The following is a 19,065-nucleotide window of genomic DNA, read 5'->3' on the forward strand; positions in this document are numbered from 1 at the left end:
GCCAAAATGTGATATGTCACCGTGGTGTATCTATAACAGTGCCAAACAGTGGAAGCAGCATAGAAGAGACGGAGCTAAGTGATAATTATATCCAACGGGTCCAATCTAAGATCTGCAGTCCCACCAAATCCAGATGAAATAAAGGTGGACATATGTGGAGGCTATCTTTACTCAATTAACAATCCAGAGACCCAGGTAATGTTCTAAGAACCCAAGTTCACATCCATGGTTGTTGGGAAAATTTGAATTCAGTAAAACTCTGGAATTAAGAGTCTTACGATGACCATGAAGCCTTTGCCGATTGTCAGGAAAAGCCCATGTGTTTCACTAAAGTCCCTTAGGGAAGGAAACTGCCATCCTTTCCTGGTCTGGCCTACACATGACTTCAGACCCACAGCAATGTGATTGACTCTCATCTGCCCTCTGGGCAATTAGGAATGGGCAATAAATGCTGGCGTCATCAGTGCTATCACATGCTGTGAATGATTGTGAAAGAAATTGAAGAACTAACAGGAGGAGGAGGTTCCACTACTATCCACATCCTCAATAAAAGGGTAACAAGCTTGCCAGTGCAAAAGGCATTTTGTAAATCTGAGGTTGCAGACCCGGGGAAACCAGTAATGGAAGCAGGAATGTTGAACAGATTTAATGCCTAGTGTTTTAAGTAACAGGGAAAGGAAAGTTTGGGAGACCTTATAATAGGCTGCAGAAACAGCGGGAGATACGCCACAAGAGCTGTGATAAAAGTGAGAATCATTAATTTAAACCATGAAGAGCAGGAATCATTCAGAAAGCAAGAATTAAAGTCACATACAATGGGAACCATTCAGTGTAACAGTTGGAATCATTCATTAAAGCCACTGACAGCTCCACTCTTACAGTGAAGGCATAGAAAAGGTGGGAAATCTACATTTTTGCTATAAAAGTCAGGCATCCACTATTTTAGCCAGAAGAAGGCAAGAATCCTCGATTTTATCTGCAAAGTGCAGGGAAACAGTCCAGTATCACAGCATAGAGCTCTTACTGCAAAATATATAACCACATAGGGAAGACATTGCAGCAAAAATAATATTGGAGACAAACCAAAAAGAACACAGAAATGGGCATCTTGGAGGATATGATTTCTGAGGTCAAGAGTTGCTTCCACATTCGATACTAAATCAGAAGCTGAACAAATAAATATACTTCTAATCACAATTAGGTGTGTGTAGCTGATGATGTTACAGCTGTTTCATCGGGTAAAAGAAGTCATAGATACTTTTTGAGACATACTATGACTGCTTCAATCTCAGAATAAATAGAATCTTTGAAAAAAACACAAGATTTAATAGAAGGGATCAGTATCCAGGGGAATGTCTAAATGGTTTCACTGATGATCTCTACACTTGAGTAGAGAAATGCAACTATGGTAACTTAAAGTCAGAGCTAATAAGAAAGAGAACTGTTGTAGGAATTATTTATGAGTCTTTGTCAGAACTATTACAGTGCTAAGAAAGCTATTCAGATGGTGAGTGAAACAGAGTCCTAGAAGATCATAAGAGGAGAAGATTAGCACTTATGCAGGAGATAAGCAGAAACCATTCAATCAAAACCACAAACAACAAATATGTGTATGTTTGTGTGTGCCCATATCTGTGTTTACATGTGTGTGTGTGTCTGTGTGTGAGAATGTGTGTCTGCGTGAAGGTGTATGTGTTTGTCTGTCTGTTTCTGTGTGTCTGTAGCTGTGTTTGTGTGTGTCTGTATTTATATTTTTGTGTGTGTGTGTGAGTGTATATGTGTATATGTGTGTGTGTGTGTGTGTGTGTGTGTGTGTGAATGTATGTGTGTGTTTGTCTATATGTGGTCTGTGTCTGTATCTGTGTATGTTTGTGTGTATATGTGTGTGCATGAATGTATGTGTATGTGTTTTTGTGTGCTTGTATGTTCGTCTGTGAATGTGTGTGCGTTTGTGTGTGTCTTATTTTTTTCCAGAAGGGTAGTTCTACATATTTCCACAGTTTAAACATTTTGCAACTGACCTTTATTTCTTTGCTTGAGGGCATTTTGCCTGTAATCAGACTTTTTTAAAATCTGTTACTGAAGGAACTTGGCTGACTTCTGATACTGAACATTATATAGTCTGACGCATACATAGGTATATATGTTTACAAATTGACAATTTACTTTCCTTTATTAATTCAAACTTTGTTGCGACCAGTTGCAGCATCAGCTTACCCCTGCTAAGTCAGAAGGATGCATGCCGTCTCGGCACAGGTGATGTGGAGTTAAACTGGGGAGCTGATGGACACCGAGTTTGCAGCAACAAGCACTCAGCATCATTTAGGACAGATAAAGGCAGATGCAAGAGAAACCAAAGACCAATATTCACAACCCTAGTATTAGTGACTCTACTGGGAAGTTCTAACCGAGTTAAACAGAAGATGGATGCAGGCAATTTAACAGGGACTGATAACAGGAAGGTCTTGACTTTCCATCAATGACATGTTGCTCTTATTAAATTTCTCTGCGCATTATTGTCAAACAAAGCCACATTCTGAAGGATGAGTAGAAAAGGGACAAGCAAAGGATTGATTTTCTTGTTACATATTTTACTTGCCAAGTGATTATTCCCACTGATCCACCCCAGCTCACTGCAGGCTATACTCCTTTTGTTTCTGGTTTGTTCATTTCTGGGATGTGGGGGTTGCTGGCAGATCCAGATTTTAACATTTCTAATTGAAATTGAGAAGCCAATGGTGAATCGCCTTCTTGAATCCTGACTGTCTATTTGGTACTTATTCCCTTAATGCCCTCAGGGAGGGAATTTCAGGATTTTGATTCAGTGACAGTGAAGGAGCAGTGATATATTTCCCGGCCAGGATGGTGGGTAGCTTGGAGGGGAAATTGTGTTCCCATGTATCTGTTCCCTTGACCTTCTAGATGGAAGTGGCCGTGGGTTTGGAAGGTGCTGTCAAAGGAGCCAAAAAGCAGAAGTCTATTGGAAAGAGATTTTCCTTCCGTCCACCGAGATTATTTGAAAATATCTTCTCAGCCCCGTGCATTCAGTGCCATTCTATTACCAGCATACAACTCATAAGCTGTTGTTTTCCAAATATTTATTGACATATCATCAGTGGAGATATTGTGTACGCCACATCCACTGCTGTCCCTGTCCTGGGAGTGATTGATGGGCACAGTGCAGAGGCAGATTTACTCTGTATCTAATCCCATGCTGTATCTGTCCCAGGAGTGTTTGATGGGGATGGTGCAGAGAGAGTTTTTCTCTCTCTGTAATCCTTGATGCAGCATTGTAAAGGAAAATTGTTCAGTTTCCTGGCAATAAGATTAGTCATCATCACAAAGTTGAAAACATGCCGAGAACTTAAAGTGGAGAGCATAAACGTTTGCCATGAGTCGCGGGGAACTTATATTGCTTACAGTGCAATAGATTTTAGTGAATTTGGAAGATTGATTTTCGATGACTGATTTATACCTGAGCTTCAAGAATGATATGATTTCTCAAACCCTGGAAGATAAAAGCTCTGGGCTGAGTAGCTGTTATTGGGACCCCACTCATGTAAATCGATCATTTGTCACCTGTAACATTGAGATGTTAGTGGCAGGAACTTTTGACTTTCTTCTTGCCTTAATTTTAAATGAAATTTGGGAAAGGGAAATCTTTTAACAGTGATGTGTTGATTCTCCACTTGAATGTAGGCCTTACAATTTTATAGTTTCATGATACTTGGGTCTTGCTAACTAGGTCCCAGGTAATGGTGTGTCATCTTCTTGAACGAATGCACTTCATGTGATGTGACATTTTTGTGGTAGACTTTAGATGTAACTAGCTTGTAAGGCCATTGCAGCAGGCAGTTAAGACTCAATCACATTGCTACATGTCCGAAGACAATGTATGCCCGACTGGGTAAGGACTATAGATTTCTTTCCTTAAAGGACATTCGTGAGTGAGATGTTTTTTATGACAATTGATGATCGTTTCACAAACTCCATCAATCACCAGAATTTTGACCCAGTGACAGTGAAGGAATGGCAATATATTTCTGAGTCAGGGTAGTGAGTGGGTTAGAGGGGAACGTGGAGGTGGTGACATTCTCTTAAACCTGCTGCCCTTGTCCTTCTGGATGGCAGATGCAGTGTATTTGAAAGGCTCTGTTGAAGGAACATTGGCGAGCTACTGCAGTGCGTTTCGTAGATAGTACACACTGCTGCTACCAAGCGTCAGTGTTGGAGGAATGGATGCTTGTGGATGTGGTTTGTTTTGTCCTGTACAGTGTCAAGCTTCTTGAGTGTTGTTGGAGCTGCACCCACCCAGGCAAGTGGGGAGTATTCCATCACATTCCTGACTTGTGCCTTGTAGATGGTGGACAGGTTCTGGGGAGTCAGGAGACGAGTTGCTTACTGCAGTAATTCTAACCTTCTCTTGTAGCCACTGTGTTTATTTGTCCATTTCTACTCAGCTTCTGTGCAATAGTTCCAAAGAAGAGTCGTACTTGACTCAAAACATTAAGTTTGTTTCACTCTCTGCGGATTCTGCTGTGCCTCTCTGGCGATGTTTAGAGAGGGACTGCTGTGAATGTACACATGTTGGGCAGTGAAACATATAAACAAGGAACTATTGTGGGCCACTCGGTCCTTTGAGCTATCCCGCTCTTCAGTTAGATAGTGGCTGATCCAATTTTAACCTCAGCTCTACATTCCTGCATATCCTCAATAATCTCTCATTAAAGGTCAGGTTAACTCAGTCCAGTAGTGCTCAAATGCAAAATTCTTATCCCTATGTTCAGGGGTTCCAGGGACATGTTGCCAACCCCCATCCACAACTCCCTCCTCCTGCCTTGGTATCCTCATTGAACTCTATAGCCATCCGAGAAGTTTTTGTCCTTTATTCATTTATGGGATGAGAGTGTCACTGGCTAGGCCAGCATTTAAGGCTCAACCACATTGCTGTGGGTCTGGAGTCATGTAGGCGAGACCACAGTTTCCTTCCCTCAAGGACATTAGTTAACTAGATGGGTTTTCCCCCAACAATCAATTCATGATCATCATTAGACTTCTTCTTCCAGACTTTTTTTTTATTGAATTCAAATTCTACCGTGGCAAAATTTGAGCCCAAGTCCCGAGATTATTATCTCTGCCTCTGGATTAGCAGTCCAGTGGTAATACCAGTGGTAATCTTCTCTCATCTCTGACCCAGAGTTGGAGCTGCTTCCACAATCCTATCAGGCGGTGCTTGAGCAGAGCAGAGCAACTCACTTTTTGCATTCAAATATAATCTCACCCTTCTTCCTGCTTCTTTAACCTCAACTCTACCAGCACTGCTTACCGACCAGTGTTGCCCCTTTTGTACATTGCCAGCACAGTTTACGACTTCAGATCCCTCCAATAAATCAAACACTAAATTACATGCCATTCTTCACTCTAGCCATGTGCCTCTGAGACTGATATCCTTTGGGGAGCCCAGTGCTTGAGGAAAGAGATTAACCTGAGCAGAGAATTATCCACTGTCAACTTCCGAGGAACAATGGGAGGGGGAATACCAACAGGTTTTGGCTTCAGTTCCAAACTGCCACCTTAGCAACTGCAGGATGAAAGGTCAGTGAAACTGATACATTCAAAAGAATTAATGTACGGGAAAAATTTGATGACAGACCTTTCCTCTGCGGTCCACTTATGGAGGGTAGAATTTTCTATTGTTGCTGCACTGTGGGGAACTGCCAGGACTCATTTTTGCACTTTTCATCATTTTAATTACAAGATAGATGCAGATGTGGAAGAATATAAACGCTTTGCAGCTCGACACAACTCCACCATTGAAAAGGAATCTCTCCCAGCGTTGTTCAGCTTTTTAATTAATTCCACATTTGCGAGTCTAGCCCAGGTTCACACCGTCCTTGCAAAAGGGAGAGAAAGAGGTGGAGAATGAAGAACATGAAAGAGGGCGATGCGGCAAAAGGTTTTCTGAAATTGATAGACTTTTAAAACATCATACTAACATGCTCAGATGTGTTATGACACACCGCTAGAGCAGGTGACACTTGAAGAGGGGCCTCCTGGCTCAGAGGTAGGGACACTACCAATGCACCACAAGAGCCCCTTGTCTCAATTTGATACACTGCCTTCCGTGACCCCAGGGTGTCCCAACATGTTACAACCAAATGTATCCATTTCTTGAAGGGTAGTGACAACTGCACAGTAGGAAAGGCGGCAGTCAATTCTGACACAGCAAGATCCCATTAAGAGGGGCGTGACGGGGACTGGCTGGGTATGCCATTTCGGGCTAACGTGAAGCAATCTCGTTGCGGGTTTATGTGCCGCTAATGGACTGCCCTCCAAACATACGACCCAACCTTAAAGTGGTGAAGCTCTCCCGGCCCAGTACCCCTGATTTGCCTGGATCCATGTTGCCCTCACCTGCCATTGATTGTAGTCCCGGTAACTACTGCTGATCCCTTGGTGTCACTAAGACTGCTGCGGGTGACCGTGGTTTGCTGGCACCTACCAAGGGTGGAACCTTCTCCCCCTGAGCTGAGGAGTCCCAACACCTACTGTCAATGCCCAAAGTGAGTCACTTGCGAGGGGCAGCCTTTCCTTTCGCTGGTCACTTTCCCACCGACATTCTAGGATGATATTAGCAGTATGCCCCCTTGAAAAATCCAGTCTGTTCTATGTCAGCTAGGAGCAGGACCGCTATCTCTGGTATCTGGGCAATAGTTCTCCCTCAATGAACGCCGGTGAAAGGGATTCTCTGGTGATTTTCACGTTGCCGTTTTGCGGGAATTTGCTCTGCTGCCTTGGCTCCTGCACAGACAACCAGTGGCAATGGCTCCACTACATGGAGGGAGGGGTCATTGGAATGATCCCAAAACACGTGTATCAAGGGAAATGACCATGCGCCTCATGACAGTCTGTGGGAATGACACCGCAACTCGTTGAACACTATAAAATGTAGGGGCACTGAAATAACTCCAGAGGCTGACATCGCTCACCAATCACCCTTTGTTTACAAATGCACAGCCTCAGACAGTAGCACTGCCTCTCATTGAGTCAGGTATTCAGGATGGCCAAAATCCCTGACATTTAGCCTTTTATGTCGGCCAGGGCTCTATGATTGGACCCAAGTTAACAGGCCCAAACAGGGAACTCATTTTCTCTGAGGTCCAGCTGGTTGACCTTGTTACTATCACTACAGGCAGAATTAGGCCATTCTGTCCATTGCCACTCAATGAAATCATGACTGATCTGATAACCCTCAACTCCATTTTCCTGTTTTTTCCCCATAACTCTTAATTCTCTTACTGACTAAAATTCTATCAACCTTAGCCTGGAATATACTTAATGACCCAGCCTCAACAGCCCTCTGTGGTAAAGAATTCCACAGATTCACTATCCTTTGAGACAAGAAATTCCTCGTTAGTGTTGTCCTGACTGGGTGACCCCTTATTTTAAGATAATGTGCCCCCAGGCTTTCCTGGGGATAACAACCTCCCCGCATGTACCCTGTCAAGTCCCCTAAGAATATTCTATGCTTAATAATGTTTCCTCTCATTTTTCTAAACTCTGCCAAGTACAGCCACGACCTACTCAACACTCCTCATAAGATAATCCCTCCATATCTGGTATCAGCCAAGTGAACCTTCTCTGGATACTTCCAATGATAGCATATCTGTCCTTAGATAAGGGGACCAAAACTGTTTCCTAGTATTATAGATGTGGTCTTATTAGTCCCTTATATCATTTTAGCAAGACTTCCCTATTTTTATACTCCATTCCCTTTGAAATAAAGGCCAACATTTCATTTGCCTTCCATATTATGTGCTGAACTTGTATGGTCACTGTTTGTGATTCGTGGTCAAGGACTCCTAAATACCTCTGTACTGCAGCTTTCTGCAGTCTTTCTACATTTAAATAATATTGAGCACTTCTATTCTTCCTACCAATATGCTTAACCTCACATTTTCCCATATTCTATTCCATTTGCCAGTCTTTTGCCTATTCACTTAACCTGTATATGTCCCTCTGCATTCTTTGTGTCAATCTCACCACTTGCCTTCCCACCTATTTTTGTGTTATCTGTAAACTTCAGTATTGTATATTCACTTTCCCCATCCAAGTCATGAATATATATTGTAAGTAACTGTGGACCCAGCACTGATCATTGTGATACTCCATTAGTTACAGATTGCCATCCTGAAAATGGCCACCTTATCCTAACTTTCTATCTTCTATTAGTTAGCCACTCCACCATGTCAATATTCTACTTCTGAAACCATGGTCTCTTATCTTATTAAGTAACTTAACGTGTGGTACCTCAACAAATGCCTTCTGAAAATCCAAGTATATTGCATTCACTGCTTCTCCTTTATTGATCCTGCTTGTAACTGCTTCAAAGAATTTTGATTTCCTCTTCATGAAGCTGTACTGACCCTGCTTGATCATATTATGCATTTTAAAAGTGATGCTATTACACCCCTTATAATAAAAGCTAACATTTTCCCAAAATTAAATGTTAACTGTTATCTCTTTCTAGAAGTTTTCTATTGACAAAGTAAATTTCTATCATATTACAAACATTCTTACCATGAGAATCTTTTACTAGGAGGAGGTCATTAATTAATTGTGTGTCATTACACATTACCACGTCTAAAAAAGCTGGCTCCCTGGTAAGGTCCAAAACATATTCTTCAAAGAAACTGACCAGAATGCACTGTATGAACACATCCTCGAGGCTACCTTTCCAATTTGTTTCATCTTATCAATTGGACAGTTAGAATCTCCTATGATGATTGCAATACCTTTCTCACAAGCCCCCATTATACATATATATGAAAGTAGCTACTTTCAGAGACTTCATACATCTCATTCACCAGTGACATTTTCCTTTTGTATTTTTTGTCGCCACTGAAACTGATTTGACATCTTAATATTCTGAGCCAAGATCGCTTCTGACTGCTGCACTGATCTCAATCTTCATGAACAGAATAACCCCACCTCCTTTTCTTTTCGTCTTGTTCTTCTGAAATATTCCAGTTAGAGTCCTAGTCAGTTTGCAACCACATCTCCATAATGACTACCATTTCAGACTCATTTAGTTTTATTTGCTTTGGCAACGAATCCATTTTGTTATGAAGACTGCATGAATTTGGATAAAGAACCTTTAATTTCATCGTTTTATAATTTTTCCCTGCTCTGACCTTATTTGCTGATGCACCCTTATACTCGTCTACTCTGTCTCTCAGTCTCTCTCTCTCTCTCTCACACATTCTGGTTATCAGGATCTGAGAGAGGGAGAGGAGGGGAGGGTGTTGGAGAGAGGGAAGGAGTGATAAGAAAGGGAGAGGTGAGAAAGAGGGAGGAGGGTTAGAGACATGATTGGGGGTGTGGCATGGAAGGTGCTTAGGGAGGGAGATTAGAATATGAATGCACCTATCTGTCAAACAAGAGGATCTCTGATAAGTCCACCATCACAACTGTTCCCAGCGCTACACGTTTCTTTGGTGCATGTCCCGGACTGTCTGGTTATCTTCGAGGTGATTTTGAACTTCACTGGGCTGACAAGTTACTACTTGCATTACTGCAGACTGTAATTGTGATTTTCATAAAACCATCAGTCAACGTGCTGTCACGCTTCTGCCAGAGCTTTAAATGACAATTTTTTGAATACAGATTCAATGCTTCTGGTCTGGTTGCTCAATGCCATTCCTCATAAAATTATCATTTCAGCTGATGCCTGACCCCTCTGTGACTTCAAAACACCAGGGCAGCAGATACATGAGAGCACCACCACCCCTCAAGTTCCCCTCCAAGGCACACACCATCCTGACTTGGAAATAAATTGCCCTTTACTTCACTGTCACAGGGTCAATGTCACTCAAGTTCTTGGAAATTGCACTCCAGCTCTTGCTCACAGGCTCAGCGCTAACTTTTCACAAGTAGCAGACTTCACTAATCCAATGCTACCCAAGGCTTTGCTTCGTGAGCTATCATCTGGGTGACCTTATAAAGGTTTACGGCAGGTGTCTTTTCCCTAGGATGGGGTATTTCAAGATTAGGTGACATATTTTTAAGGTGAGAGGAGAAAGGTTTAAAAAGGACATGAGAGACATATTTTTTTTTTGCAGAGAGTGTGTGGAATGAACTTCCAGAGGAAATGTTGGATGCAAGTAGTTACAACATTTAAAAGACATTTGGGTATGTACATGAATAAGGAATGTTTGGAGGGATATGGGCCAAGGTGTAACTAGTTTAGTTTGGGATTATGGTCGGCATGGTCTGATTGGATCGAAGGGTCTGATTCTGTGCTGTATGACTCTATGTCTCAGTTGCACAAAGCTAATCCTGCTTGTGGGTTTCTTTCACCTTCACTCACAACTATTAGAGGTACAGAACTTTTCCAGAACCTTGAGTCCAACACACAGCTGCCTACTAACTCTTTAAACTGCTTCCGGAGTTCCTGAGTAGCAGTACAGAACCGCTCAGGTACATTTTATGTAGCAATGTGTCCCCAACCACACAGACTCAGTATAGTTCAGCTGTGTCTTCAGTATTACATCTTCACAGTTCTTTTCTCTCTGGAGCTTTCTTCCCATCTTATATGTCTTCTCTAACTGACTGTGACCCAGGAACTGCCCTTCAGTGTCTCCTGATATGCTTTCAGTGACCTATTGGAAACAGTAGCACAATATTATTAGATCAGCTGTGAGGGAATTGAATGGTGGAGCAGACTTGATGGGCTGAAAGGCTTACTTCTGCTCTGATGTCTTAAAAAAAAGAGAAACAGAAGGCAGCACAGTGGCTCAGTGGTTAGCACTGCTGCCTTACAGTGCCAGGGACTGGGGTTTGATTCCACCCTCAGGTGACTGTCTGTGCGGAGTTTGCACATTCTCCAGGTGTTATTGTGGGTTTCCTCCCACAGTCCAAAGATGTGCAGGTTAGATGGATTGCCCATAGTGTCTAGGGACGTGTAGGCTGGGTGGGTTAGCCATCGGAAATGCAGTGTATAGGGATGCGGTTGGGTCTATGTGGGTTGCTGTTTGGAGAGTAGGTGTGTGTTGGATGAGCCAAATGTCCTGATTTTACATTGTAGGGATTTTACAAAGGCCTGCCCTTGTTCCCAGGCAAAATTGAATGCAGCTCATATTTTGGAACAGCCAAATGTTGCAATCAGCAATGGGACTTGTACACAGCAACTCCTTGGAATTGTTTGTTCCCTGAATGTTACAGTGTTCACTCAGTTGGTTCTGACAGCATAAAAAATGCACGCAAAAAAAAACAAGAATTCAACACACCGAGTCTGAGGTATTAAATTGGTCTCACACCAGGAAACAAAATTGAGATTCAGTGGCACAAAGGGTGAAAGAACAGTCCCAGTTTTGTTAATTCAACATCATTAATGGATAAAGTTTCAGAACTGATAATTAACAAGAACTAACAGGAAATTGGAAAGGTTTGAGTTATAGAAGGAGTGCCAGCATGGATTTGGAAAAAGCAGATTGTATTTGACAAAAGTAATTGAAGTTCTTGATGAAGCAAAATGATGGAGGTAATACAATATGTGTTGTCTGTATGAATGTTAGAAAAGAAGTTAACAAGAAGCCACATAAAAGGCTGGTTAGCAAAATTAAGGCTCATGGAATAAGGGGGTTAGTGCCAGGTCAGTTTTAAAAATGGCCTAAGGCCACGATCAATCATTTGCAATAGGACATGGATAGGTCCAAATGTTAGACAGATAATGGCAGATGGAATTTAATACCGAGAAGAGTGAGGTGATGCATTTTGACAGAAGGGTTAGGAAGAGATACTATTGATGAGATTGCTTGATATTCCTGTCAGAGGCGGGAGTCAAGAGGCATGTTTGATCCTTGGTTACAAACACTTCTCACCTTACCTGCTTCTAGTGTACCGCGAAGCACAATTTTTATTGGATTAAGGTGTTCCTGATCTGAGAGACAGGACTACTACTTAATTAGTAGCTGGGAGGTGTGTATCTCGTTGTCTGTGTGTGTGTGTGATTGCCCATGAGGTGGTGGAAGTGGAGACAACCAAAGATCTCTGAAAGGAATTCGGATGGAGGGGCACCTTGAGGGAAATGAACTTGCAGGGCCATAGGACAGAGCACTGACTGGATTGTGATGCATAGAGCCAACATAGGCTCAAAGGTCCAAATGGTGCTGTAACGGGCTTTTGTATGATTCATTCTGCTCCAATGATTTTGGACCTCACATCCCCTGGTTACTGACCTGCTTTGAGCGGAAACAATTTCTTCTTATTCAGTCTCATCAAAACGTTTTGAAATGAAAGGCAGGATTATACTCCCTCTCAGAACAGAGGGCGATGGTGTTTGAAGATTTTGATTTCAACTAGCTCCCTCCTCCTCACAAGCATCAAGGCCAGGGCACTGGGCCTAGAGCCAAGGGGCCAGGAATAGAGCCAGGAAACGCTGGGAGGCTGTCAGGAAATCTCTGTGCAGGCAGCTGATTACTGGGCTAGTGAAAGGAGTCCTATAGCACCCAGCAGCAGGGCAATGGGGAGGTAGACAAGGCAGTAAAGATCTATCACCTTTCATCTTACACTTCTTTTTTAACTGTTTGACGGCAGTTTCTATCTCAGAGGCTGTCCCTTTTTTTCTTGCATTTTGTGCTGCTGTTTTCATTTGGCTACCCCCAACTTACTGATCTCCCACACTGTTGCTTGCTGCCAACCCAGAGCACCGGTATGACCAGTGATCACACTGCACTATTTATCGCTCCAGGTTGGGTTGGAGCGATGGGATACTTTGAAAATGAAGATGGCAGTTGGTACCCAAAGGCAGGGGACAGAGCAGGTCCTGATGGCCCAATGTTCAGAAACCAGAACAAAGTTTGGTGCACGTCCTCCCTACAATCCACTCACAATTCCTAAAACAGCTTCCTTGGTATTAGACGTGGGTCAGACGGGCAATTTTAGGATATCTGATATCAGACCAGCAATGGGGGTCTGACATCTATTGTCTCTGTAACTCGGTGATTAGTGCCACTTGTCTGGCAGTCAGAAGGGTGCGGGTTCAAATCCAAATGTGAATGATGGGAGGACACCACACTGGTCACCTCTTTTATAAATGAGGGGTAAATATAGAAAAAATAGACCTTTGCTTAAATCTTTGAACTGTTGAGGCACAGATCATGGAACTACCTCTTCTTCCCCATCCATTTCAGGACAATTTACATGCATGAGCAAGTTGTTTTATTCCTCCATGGGACATGGATGTCGCTAGCTGGGCCAGAATTTATTGGCCACCCCTAATTGCATTGGATAAGGTGTTGCTATGCTGCCTTTTTGGCATGCTTTTGAACTTAGGGTGACTTTACCCTCACAAGCCCATTAGGGAAGGTGTTCCAGATTGTTGTCCCAGCGATAATAAAGGAACTGCAATATATTTCCATTTCAGGATAGCATGGGACTTGCAAGTGGTGGTGTTCCCATGTATATGCTGCACTTGTCCCAGATGGTACTGGTCGTGGTTTTGGAAAGTGTCATCAAAGGAGCCTTGGTGAATTATTACTTGGTGAACTATCCTGTAGATAATACACCCTACTGCTGCTGAGTGTTGGTGGTGGAAGGAGTGATTGTTTCTGAATGTGGTGCTAATAACTCAGCTGGTTTTTCCTAGATGTTGTCAAGCTTCTTGAGTCTTGTTGGAGCTGCACCCATCCAGGCAAGTGAGGAGTAATCCACACTCCTGACTTGTGCCTTGTAAATCGTGGACAGGCTTTGAGGAGTCATAAGATGAGTTACTCACCACCGTATTCCTAGCCTCTGACCTGCTCTTGGAGTCACCATTTATATGGGAAGCCCAGTTGAGTTTCTGGTCAATGTTAACCCCTAGGATGTTGACAGAGGGGAATCCAACAATGGATGACAAAGAGTGGTGGTTAGATTGTCTGTCTTGTTTCAGATGGCCATTGGCTGGCACTTGTGATGGGTTAACACCTCTTGTCTTCTATCAAGCTTGAATGGTCTCGCTGCATTTGGCTACGGACTGCTTTGGTATCTGAGGAGTCGTGAATGGTGCTGAACATTGTGCAATCATCAATGAACATCATCACTTCTGACCTTATGATGCAGGGAAGGTCATGGAGCAGCATTAGGTCACGAGCAGCATTAAATTCACTGTCAACTTTACCAGGAAAATCTGGGCCTTTAATATAATTGTGACATAAGGCAAAGTACGATTGAGCTGGCAAAGTGCAAACACACTGAAATTGAAGAATAATAAGGTCTACAGATAGCATAACCATGACAACACAGTGTAGCTACAACCCAATATGCTATTTTGATGTAACCATGGTAAACTCCCATTTGCCTATTGTAATTATAATGCAGAGTAGGCCAATTATCATAGCCCCAGTGCTCACTGTGTTGAATGTATAACTGGGTTTATAGTACATCAGAACAGAATCTGCTCCCTTTGCTGGGTCACTGCCTCTGCTTTTATTCTGTTGGGATGATTGTTTTGAGAGCACGTGTTCGACCTTGCCAATCCATTTGAATCTGTATTCACCGCTGAATACAGCCACCTGCAACCTGCATTTATATAGCACCTTCCACATTGCAAAGCCTCCCAAGGCTCTTTGCTGGCGCAATTTGACACTGAGCCAAAGGACCAATAGGAAATATAAGGTATGGAACAAACTTAGAGAGGTTACGAGGCAGAGAGGCTTTGGGAGAGAATTAAGTCATTCTCGGCTGTCTGTGATGGACACAAAGCCAAGCATATGTAGATGGGCAACAAGGTTATTTCCGAAGTTAGAACAATCTGAGATTTTTTGGTCTTGAAAGGGTTATGGTGAGAAGGAACGTGATTGGGATCATGTATGATTACCTAGTGAACCCATCAATCCTGAGCGCTATTTCAAGTTAAGCTACAATGGCAGGACTGCTGTATAAAATCACAAGGTGACAAGGATGAAGTCTAGGAGTTTGAAGCACTTTGATATGAGAGAGGATGGGAACCATGGTTTTTATTATTATCATTATTTTATTTACCACTCTTCCCTGTGTTGGGTCAGCAATTTTTTTTTTAATCAATCTGTAGTTGCTGTTGAGAAGGTTGAGGAGATTCACATTCTTGAACTACTGCAGTCGATCTGATGTAGGGACACTCACTGTGTCATTTAGTTGGGATTTCCAGGTTTTTAACCCAGCCTCTATCAGAAGGAACAGTGATATATTTCCAAGTCAGGATGGTGAGTGGCTTGGAGGGGAGCTTGCAGGCAGTGGTGTTCCTAAGTACCTGCGCTGTTGTCCTCTGGGATTGAGAAGCCGTCATCAAAGGAGGCTCAGGCATTTGATCTTCCCGTTCTGTAACCTCTACCATCTTGTAGTTGGCACTCACTGCTATGACTGTGTGTCAATAACGGAGGGAGTGAATGCTGAAGGTGGTGGGTGGGTGCCCATCAAGGGGGATGCTTTGTCCTGCATTGAGTGTTAGAGCTGCAGTCATCCAGGCAAGTGGAGGATATTTCATGACAGTCTTGGCTTGTGCTTGTGCACAGGCTTGAGGAATCAGGAGGTGATCTTTGCTTTAGACTCTGAATTGACTTTGTAGCTACTGGACTTACATTGGCAAGTCTAGTTTAGATTCTGATCCAGGATAACTCCAGATTGTTGATGGTGAGAGATTCAGCCATGGTAAAATGGCTCTAAGTGTTCCATATGAGCTTCCTCTTAGATCCCTGCATCTGATATTTTCAGAATTTCCCTCAATTCCTTTCTCCCTTAGGTATTTATCCAGCTTCTCCGAGGATACATCTATACTATTCACCTAAACCATTCCAGTGGGTCATGAGTTCCATCTTCTCACCCTCTCTAGGTAAAGACATTTCTCCAGAATTCTCCACTGATGACCCTCATCTTTCTGACACTGGTATGGATCTCCCTGACAAATGAAAGCGTTTTCTCCCTGGTCTGCCATTTTTATATTCATTCACGGGGTGTGGGCATCGCTGCCTAGGCCAGTGTTTATAGCTGATCCCTAATTGCCCAGAGGGCAGATAAGAGTCACTAATATTGCCCTGGGTCTGGAGTCACATGTAGGTAAGGATGGCAGATTTCCTTCCCTGAAGGGGATTCGTGAACAGAAGAGTTTTACTTACAATTAGCAAGATTTCATGGTCATCATTAGACTCTTAACTCCACGTTGTCATTGAATTCAAGCTTCACCATTTGATTTGAAACCCAGGACCCCAGAACATGACCAGGGTGTCTGGATTAATAGTCTAGCAATAATACCACTACGCCAACATTTTCAACATAAAAGAGCCTTAGTCTGTTTGGTGATAGGTTATAGCCTTTCGACAGGGAGGTTGTTCCCTCACATTGCTGCCTTTTGCCATGTGTTGACCCTGGCCCAACATGTATTGTAATAGTCATAGAGTCATAGAGCACAGAAACAGACCCTTTGGTACAACCAGTCCATGCTGACCATAATCCCAAACTAGTCCCATTTGCCTACTCCTGGCCCATATCCCTCCAAACCTTTCCCATTCATGTACTTATCCAAATGTCCTTTAAACGTTGTAATTGTACCCACATCCACCACTGCCTCATTCTACACACGAACCACTCTCTGTGTACAAAGATTTGCCCCTTGTGTCTTTTTTAAATCTCTCTCCTCTCACCTTAAAAATGTTCTTAAAATCCCCTATCCTAGGGAAAAGACAACTACCATTAACTCAATCTATACCCCTCATTGTTTTATAAACTTCTACAAGGTCGCATCTCAACCTCCTACGCTCCAGCAAGAAAAGTCCCAGCCTATCCAGCCTTTCTACATAAGTCAAATCTTCCACACCTGGCAACATCCTTGTAAAGCTCTTCTGAACCCTCTTCACCTTGACAATATCCTTCCTATAACTGGGCGACCAGGACTGGACACAATATTAAAGGTGGACTTCTTCACCCGACCAATGTTGACAATATATTTTCCCTTGTGTTTGCACTTTCACCAATGACGCTGGGCTGACAGTGGCTGAGGGCACCTGACTGGCCTCAACAAATTTTTTTTTGGGGGGTTAGGGGTAAGTCAATATATACGCTCAAAAATGGCTGAGGCATGGTCGTTAAGTGTGGGCATTGGTGGCGGAGTAAAGTTGTGAGAGAGAGCTCACCGAACTCATGCTGTCTCTGTTACACCAGGCAGCCTTTTGTTTGTGTGAACTGTTAGTGAAACACATGTATTTATATCAGGCTTTATCACAGGGGAAACGTCTCAAAGTGCTTTGTGCTTTGAAGCCCGGTGATTATTGTTCTGTTGGGAGGTGTGACAGCTGGGAACGTCCCACTGACGCTTGGCTTTCTTACTCCCCTTCTGAGAAGAAATCTCAGCCTGGGACACAACAAGGGCACAGAGTCCCTCATGAAAAAATCCTTTCTCCGAAGGTCCTTTATTGACTATATTTCTCATCCTGAAGGAGCCTGTGTTTCTGTGTCTTTACAAACACTTTCAGTTTCAGTCACACCCCCTCCTTGATAGCTCTCTGCAGAGACATTCTGCTTCAGCCCAATGGTATCACTCTCTCACTGCTGGATTGGAAGAACGTGCCATTGATTCCCCTTAGTCCCGGCTGAGTGTTGCTTTCCTGGGGCGGAACAGTTGAACGACCAGGGTGTCTCAGTGTTGGGCCCTGTCCTTGTACTGGACAGGGGGTCCAAGGGAGAAATTCAGTCCTTCTTTAGGACAATATATGACATATCTATATTCTGTGTCAACTCCTGTATGTGACTAATACAGTACAGGTAAAAGGGTGTGATTCACATGGGTGGCACAGTGGTTAGTACCGCTGCCAGGGATCTGGGTTCAATTCCACCCTCGGGACTGTCTGTGCGAGTCTGTACATTCTCCCCGTATCTGTGTGTCTTCCTCCATGTGCTCCGGTTTCCTCCCACAGTAAAAAAAATGTACAATTTAGGTGGATTAGCCATGGGAAATGTGGAGTTACAGGGACAGGGTGGGTCTGGATGGGATTCTCTTTGGAGGCTCAGGATGGACTTGATGGGCTGAATAGCCTGCTTCCACACTGCAGGAATTCTATGATGATACTTCTATTTGGTAACGTATAATCTTTGTGTGTCTCTGTATCCGCTCTTGCAAATGGCAGGTTGTTGTTTAGAAAGGAATGATGCACTCCTCTCCAGTACTGTAGAGGCTGAGAGTGACAATATGAGCTGCAGGGGAGGTAGGGTACACATAGGAGATAGAAAGGAGTGATTCACTCCTGCTGGTTGCTGCTCATGGTGCCTGTGTGTCTCAGTGTCAGTTCCTTTATGCAGCACACAGTGGGTAAGATGGATTGATTCACTGCTGACCGAAACTGTACAGCCTGTGTATGTGTGTGTGCCTCAGTGTCGACTCCCTGGACATGTACAGCACACAGCAGGGTGTGCTTCACTCCTGCCTGGTACAGTGCAGCCCACGTGTGTGCCTGTGTCAGTTCCTATTCATGTACGCTGCACAGCAGGTAAAAGAGAACCATCGTCTCCTCTATGGAACAGGTCAGTTTGCTTATTTCTCAACCTGCCTTGATGCTGTGCAAGTCTCGCATGGACAGATCCCAAAATTATCATGAACGAGCTAAGCACCTCAACCACGCTAATAGATGTTGCCTGTGATGGAAAATTGCAGTAGTGAGGAAAGATTGGACAGGCTAGTGTTTACTTTCTTAGAACGGAAGATTTAATTGAGGTGTACACAACAAGATGGATAGATTGGGCTGGGAAGAGCCTACTGCAGAGGTCAGTTGCCACGGGTGCATGGCTGAAAGTGATCAGCTGAAGAATTAAAAGGGATATGAGGCAGCACCTTTTTGCCCACAGGGCGTCTGAAAGTCTCTGCCCAGTTTGGTGGTTGAGGCAGAAATTGTCAGGTCATTTGACAGGATCTTGGTCTGCCCCTGCAGCCCTGGAACTTGCGAGGCTATGGACCTGGTATTGGAATGTGGGATCAAAAGGGCGAGCTAATGGTTAACTCATCCAGCACAGGTCACGATGGGCAGAATGGCTTCCATCTGTAGCTAAGGCTATCTTACG

This window comes from Rhincodon typus, chromosome 35, assembly GCF_021869965.1.
Source record: "Rhincodon typus isolate 14 chromosome 35, sRhiTyp1.1, whole genome shotgun sequence".
NCBI classification, from domain to species: domain Eukaryota; kingdom Metazoa; phylum Chordata; class Chondrichthyes; order Orectolobiformes; family Rhincodontidae; genus Rhincodon; species Rhincodon typus.